Source organism: Meleagris gallopavo, chromosome 1, assembly GCF_000146605.3.
Source record: "Meleagris gallopavo isolate NT-WF06-2002-E0010 breed Aviagen turkey brand Nicholas breeding stock chromosome 1, Turkey_5.1, whole genome shotgun sequence".
In the NCBI taxonomy this organism is placed as follows: domain Eukaryota; kingdom Metazoa; phylum Chordata; class Aves; order Galliformes; family Phasianidae; genus Meleagris; species Meleagris gallopavo.
Window position 1 is genome coordinate 169,184,598 of NC_015011.2, and position 6,240 is coordinate 169,190,837.

The window sequence follows — 6,240 nt, forward strand, 5'->3', positions numbered from 1 at the left end:
AAAAAAACAACAAAAAACCCAACAAACTAAAAAACAACTCAGGAAGGTTTTCGTATGCAACTAAGATCAGAAAGAAGGTTTAGGACTTCTCAAGAGTCTTAGTTTTGGAGCAGTGTATAATTATCATTGGCGTTGTGCAGACTGAGGACAAAAAGAATGTTGGAGCTCTGAAGAGTTCACAGGCTTTGAGTATGAACAGAAGGTGATAGTGTTATTGCTGCCTTATAAGTTAAGGTTTTCTTTGCCACCAGCTTAGTCGCCCACAAGTAGCACATATGGTCACTTACAGGTATTAGCTTCTGACCCAAGAGGCAATGTTGTGGAGATGTCTGCCATCATAGGAGCCTCTGTCACCTCTGATCTGGGGGGGCTTGTGGGGATGATGTGTTCACACCTGTAGGTGCTGTGGGACAGCTCTGCCTCTCAAGATTACTCAGTGACTATTGACTGTCTCTGCCATTGAGGGAGAGGCTTGGGCCTCCACCGTGCTGGTTTCCCATGGGCAGGATGCAGCATGCAGAATCAGTAAAGCAAAATGGGTGAATCCTGCTCTGACAGCAGTAGCATGTTTGAGCCCTGTAACAGTGAAGCTTGTCTCACTTTAGTCTTCAGCTCTCGCCATGTGTCTGCATTGTGAAATGTGTGGCACGTGACTACTTGCACACACACCCAGCTTCCCAGCAGCATTAGTATGTTCAACACCTGCCTCTGACTTGGAGAGAGTAGGCAGAAACTTTCCATTCTTGCCAGATACTCTGTGAACTTTCATTGCCTACAGCAGTCAGTCTAAATGACTTTTAGTCAGGATTTGTATAAAATGCAAAATGAGAAGGAACTGTAATTGCATGGGCTGCATAGCTGCAAATGCTGACTGTGATGCAAAGAAGCCCTCTGATTGCTGCACCCTTCAGAACTTGCTTTACTTGTGAGTATCTTGTATTTTGAATGATCTGAAGGAGGCAGACCTTCTGCTGTGCACCACTGCTTGAGTGCCTTAAATCAGACTGGTTCCAAAGCAAACCTGTTTCCTAGGCAGGAGGACTACTGGGTGTTCAGTCCTTGATTCATACTGTTCCACTGGGGTGTGTTTGAGCCTGGCTGCTTGTGAACGTGTGCCCATCAGTGCAAGATGTTCAGAAGGCACTCCTGGTTTTGGGTGGGCTGTAAAGGAAGCTGATACTGACCAGGCTTCTAATTGAAAACAATTCAGTTGTGAATGTGGGTCAGAATGTGTTATGTTTGCGCTGTACTCTTTAGTCCACATATTACTCTTTCTCTAATCTAGCCAGGTATCGCTGTTATCAGCTCTGAGCTGTGTTTTTGTTGAAACCTTTGCCACTCCCTCCTTCCTCCTTTTTCTTTTCCATCTTCCTGTGCCAGTCTGGTAATGTGTTTCGGGGGGGCTCCCCTCAGTATGGTGCTGCACCTAAGCTCTGTGGCTCTGCTTTAAGTTATGTGGTGTGTGAAGGCTGATATGTGGCAATCCAGCTGGTGCTGGGTGCAGCTGGTGAGTCTGGCCTGTGCAGGAGTGAGGGCAAAAAGGAGTGGTATTCATTATTTCCTCTCAGATGGGGAAGAAGTACAGTGCAGGTGAATTAGGGCAGGGATCATGTTACAGGTACTGCCTCTATAACATTTTGTTCATTCTAGATAGATAACTATCAAGTTCCTCAGTCTTGATCAATTAATGAAAATTCAGCAGCCTCTCAGAATTGTCACTTCCAGTTGCATCCAAGCTTTCAGGGAGCGGAGCACACTACCTTTTGTTCTCTTCTCTTGGCCCATATCTAGGATGTCTGATGCCGAGTTGCATTCATTTTGGGGCAGGAGAAAGAAAGGGTGATTTACTGCTGCTGATGTGCTCTGTGGATGCTAGCTTAACCTTGGTGAAAGGGTACTGCCAAGCTATGGTGTTGACAATGGAGCAGACTGGGATATGGTAGAGCTGCTTTCCCTCTCCTGGAAGATGAGCTGAAATGTCCTGCCGACTTAAACAGGTGCACGGGAAGCTGGTTGTACCGAGCAGCAGAACAGAGAGGCTGAGTGGTGCAGAAACCTAGGCCAGTGTTTCTGCACAGAATCAACTGGGGGCAATTCAAGTAAATACCAGCCCAGCTGAGTAACCCCACTGTGATGAAGGTAACATTTGTCTGGCCAGATGCCATCACTTACATCCAAGGTTGCCAACCTCATCTCCCTGTATGGTACATCTGGAGAAGTGAGTATTTCTGCGGCATGATTCATCTCAGCCCAAATGAATTGCAACCTGAGAGTTGCTTTCCACTGACTATAAAAGGATGAGCTGCCATGCAAATGTCAGCACAGTAAATGTCTGAATGTTTATCTCATTGAGGAATCCGAGAATCTCACAAGTTCGATGATGCTGGGAAGAGCTGTGGCTGTTTACACTGTGGGTGAGTTTTTCCTGGTATTTGAACACTCCCATTTTAGTGCTGTTGCTGCAATATTGTTGCCTACTTAGAACTACAGAAAAGGCATACCTGAATATCTTGTCAAACAGCAGATGGGGGTCAGCATCTACACCATGGTTACCCACCCAAACATTCTCCCCTGTTGCCTGTGGTTCCTGGATGTTTGGGAGTGCCATGACTGGCATTTGGGACTTTCACATTCCCACTGCCAGTGTGGCTTGCAGAAACCAAGGGACCCCTCTGGGCCCAAACCAGCTTGCTTCTGGCATGTCAGCAGCCGCTATCATCAGGATGGATGGCTTGCCTTGAGCCCACCAAAGTGGTTGCTGGGAATCCCGTGAGCAGTATCTTATACAGATTGCCTTGTTTCAAAGTTCCCAAAATGAAATACTGTGAGATTTTTGTCTGTAGGTATATTTTGGAGTTTTCAGTCCTTCGCTCACTTGGAAAACAATTCAGAAAACTGAATTTTTGCTTTTTTGCAGTCTTGGAAATTGCGGTAACTGCTATGGGAAAAAATACACTGCTAATTTCTTAGCTAAGCTGCATTCCTCATTATGTTTTCCTGTTAATTAATTGCTAGTCTTATTTACTGAGAAAGCTATGCTATTCTGGAAATTTAGTGACTATTTGGTAGTCATTTCCTTTTAAAAGCCTCCACATGGAGGTTCTTAAAAATAAAAAAATAAAAATAAAAAATTGAACAATGAGCTTTTTATTTTGCTGAGTTTGTCCCTGGTGCTGATTCATGCAGGCTGGTTAAAATCCCTTGTACCAGATCACTTATTTATCCCTGGAAACTGTGCTGTCAAATGAGAACATATTCTCAAACTAAATAGCAGTGTGTGCTCTGACCCATATTATTCCTGGCTGTATGTGAGCTTAACTGTCTTATGTTGCCAGGCATTTTAATAGAGGTGAGAAAGGCTAAGTTACAGGCTAGGTGCACATCATCTCTGCTGCATTTGCACCTGCTGAGAAGCCCACCATTGCTGGCTGCTCATGGTGGCAAAGACAACTGCTGCTCAGTTTTTCACCTGAATTTCCCCACCCAAATTTAGCTGATACAGTTGTGCAGTGCAAAGATGCTGTACTGTCATACGTTCACTTGTGCTGACCACAGGTGCAGTAAGCAGGACCTTCCAGGCTCTGTGATCTGCTGGAAGAGAGAGAAGAAAGGAGCAAAATGTTGTGACGCTGTGAGCATGGAGAAGAGGCTACAGCAATGGCTTAGGGTGGAGGTGCCACAAGTAGGAAGGGAAACCAGTGGGTATTCGAGCTCCCCTTGGGATTTGGGAGTGAGCTTTGAGATTTATCTCTGATGAATGTCACAGATTAGGATGGGCATTTTGCCTCTAGTATCTGTTCAGTTCAGGAAAGTTCCAACACAAGCAGTAAAAATATGATAGGCAATTGGAGAAAAGCAGAAGCAAAATATTTGTGCTTCGCTCTGAAGGGCTGGATCAAGGATCATGCAATCCTGACATCCAAAGCTTTGTTCAGAAAACTCTCTTAGTTCTGAGGAGCACCGCTGTTATTTCCTTCCAACAACGATGATTCCTCATTTTTGTTCTGATGTCTCTAGACTCGAATTCCTGTCTTGAGGAGCTGTTGGAACTGGAATTTCCATAGCTGCCTCTTAATCTGAGCCATGCAAGAGCCAGTGAAGGCTTCCCATCTCACCTCGGGTGGCATATACTTACACCCAGAAGTGCCTGTCTCTGCCTGTTGATTACAGGGGGTTGTGAGATGGTACCCTAACCCAAACACCTGCTTGGAGCTGGCTGATGCTATTTGGGTAGCAGTCCCTCATAATCTGGATGGCATATGAAGAAATGCAAGGATACCCCCAAAGAAACTTGTGTAAGTGTTGAAGCCACACTGAGTTGCTCTGGTTGCCCCAGTGAAACCTGTGCAGTTGTTAGAGATGCTGTCTTCCTAGAAGGAAGTATTTGGAGAGCAGAGCAGCATGGTTCATGGCACCAACAAACAAAGAGCAACATCTCATTGTTTTCCATCCTGCTGTTGAGACCTTTGGGAGGAAAATGTTAATCGTTATTTGTTTCATAGTTGTTTTGTTTTAAAATGACCTATATTTTTTCCAAGTCCCAGTGTAGTGGAACTAAGCAGAATATTTATGGCCAACAGTTCCTTTCCTTCCTGTTGTCATTTCAAGAGCCTGGCAGCTGCAGCAAACTTTATTATAGTTCAAAGCTTCTGGTTTGAGATGTGATGTGTGGGATTGGGGACACATGGCACCGTACGTGCTAGAAGCAGTTCATTGAAATATATAATGCAACACCTCTCAGACTGTCATATTTAGGTGTCTCTGCATAACCCCCATTTCTGTAAACATAATTAAGAGTGATTTCCTTTGATGTCAGAATGATAATATGAAAAACTATAATGAGCTTTTGAAAGTGTATTAGCAGACTGCTGATAAGTCGCTTTCTTCACAATGAGAGGAAGTGCATATTTACTCCAGACAATATCCTTCTGCTGATAGGGACGCAATTATTTTTAAGGATAGGCATACAACTTCCTTCAATAGAGCTGTAAGTGACTTTACTTATCTCTGTTGCTGCCTTCCATGGTGGTGGGGGAAGAGATCCAAAATTTTTGTTTTGGGAGTCTATTGGGGATGCACAGACTTGGGTACAAGGGGAGGCTTCCATCTCAGGGATTGAGAAGCAGGTTTTGAGGCAAGCCAGGCTTTTCTATGAGAAGCTGGTGGGAAAGGGAGACGCAGATGGCAACTATAATCAAATCAGAATCTAAGCCAGATTTCAGTCTACAAACTGATCAGCTGCCAGGCTGGTGGAATGGACTGGAAAATATATGGTAAAACTTTTTTTTGCTCTTTGGAGCTGATCTCATCTATAAATGGGCTCGTGTTTCCAATTGAACCAGAACAAACTCCCTTTGTGGAAAAGTGCAGATTGTAAGAGCTGGCTGACCGCAGTCCAAATTGCAACTCAAAGAGGGTAATATCAACTGCAGGGTGCTGCCTTTCTGCATGAGCACCTGGGAGCTGGCTGCACTGTTCTGCAGCAGCCTCTTGGCTAAGCCAGATCTGCCAGTATTCTCTGTATCTTCTCTGCTGGCAAGCATTGGGTCTTGCAGCAAACCTCAGAGGGCTGAGGAGGCTCAGTCCATCAGTGCCTGCCCTTCTGCTGCATATTAAACCATGGAGATGCAGCCGTGAAAGGAAATGTTGACTCTGTGTTTTTTTTTTTTTGTTTTTTTTTTCCTGCAGCACAGCCCTCAGGGAGCAGGGGAGAGAAAGGCAAACAAACTTTACATCTACCTTGCTATGAAACGGAATTCTGTATCAGAAAGGAGGTACAACACTGATAAGATGTATAAAAGTGGAATATATCAAATGTATAAAAACTGCTATCTCCATGTGAAAACAACAGCAGTTTGACTGGTCTGATTGCAGGGCCATCAACATCATGCTTGTACTGCTTGGACTGTTCTGTACTTATTTTGGGTTTGAACACCGTGAATGCAGTTTTCAGGGAGGTTTGGTTGTAAATCCATAACATTCAGGAGTGTGGAGTCTGCAGTGGGATTATTTGCAAATCCCTTTGGAAGCAGTTTTTTCCCCCCACATTCAAAGCAGTAATCTCACCTCATATGCCTCTTTTTATTGATCGGGTGCTCCTGTCCCATTGAATACTGGATTTTACTGGCCCTTGCAATGCAAGGGATTGAAGGACTGCCGAGCTGGGCAGTACTGGGTCAAATCTTGGAAGGAAAATGAGCGACTGGTGAAACATTGGAGTTTAACAGCAAGCAGGCAAAT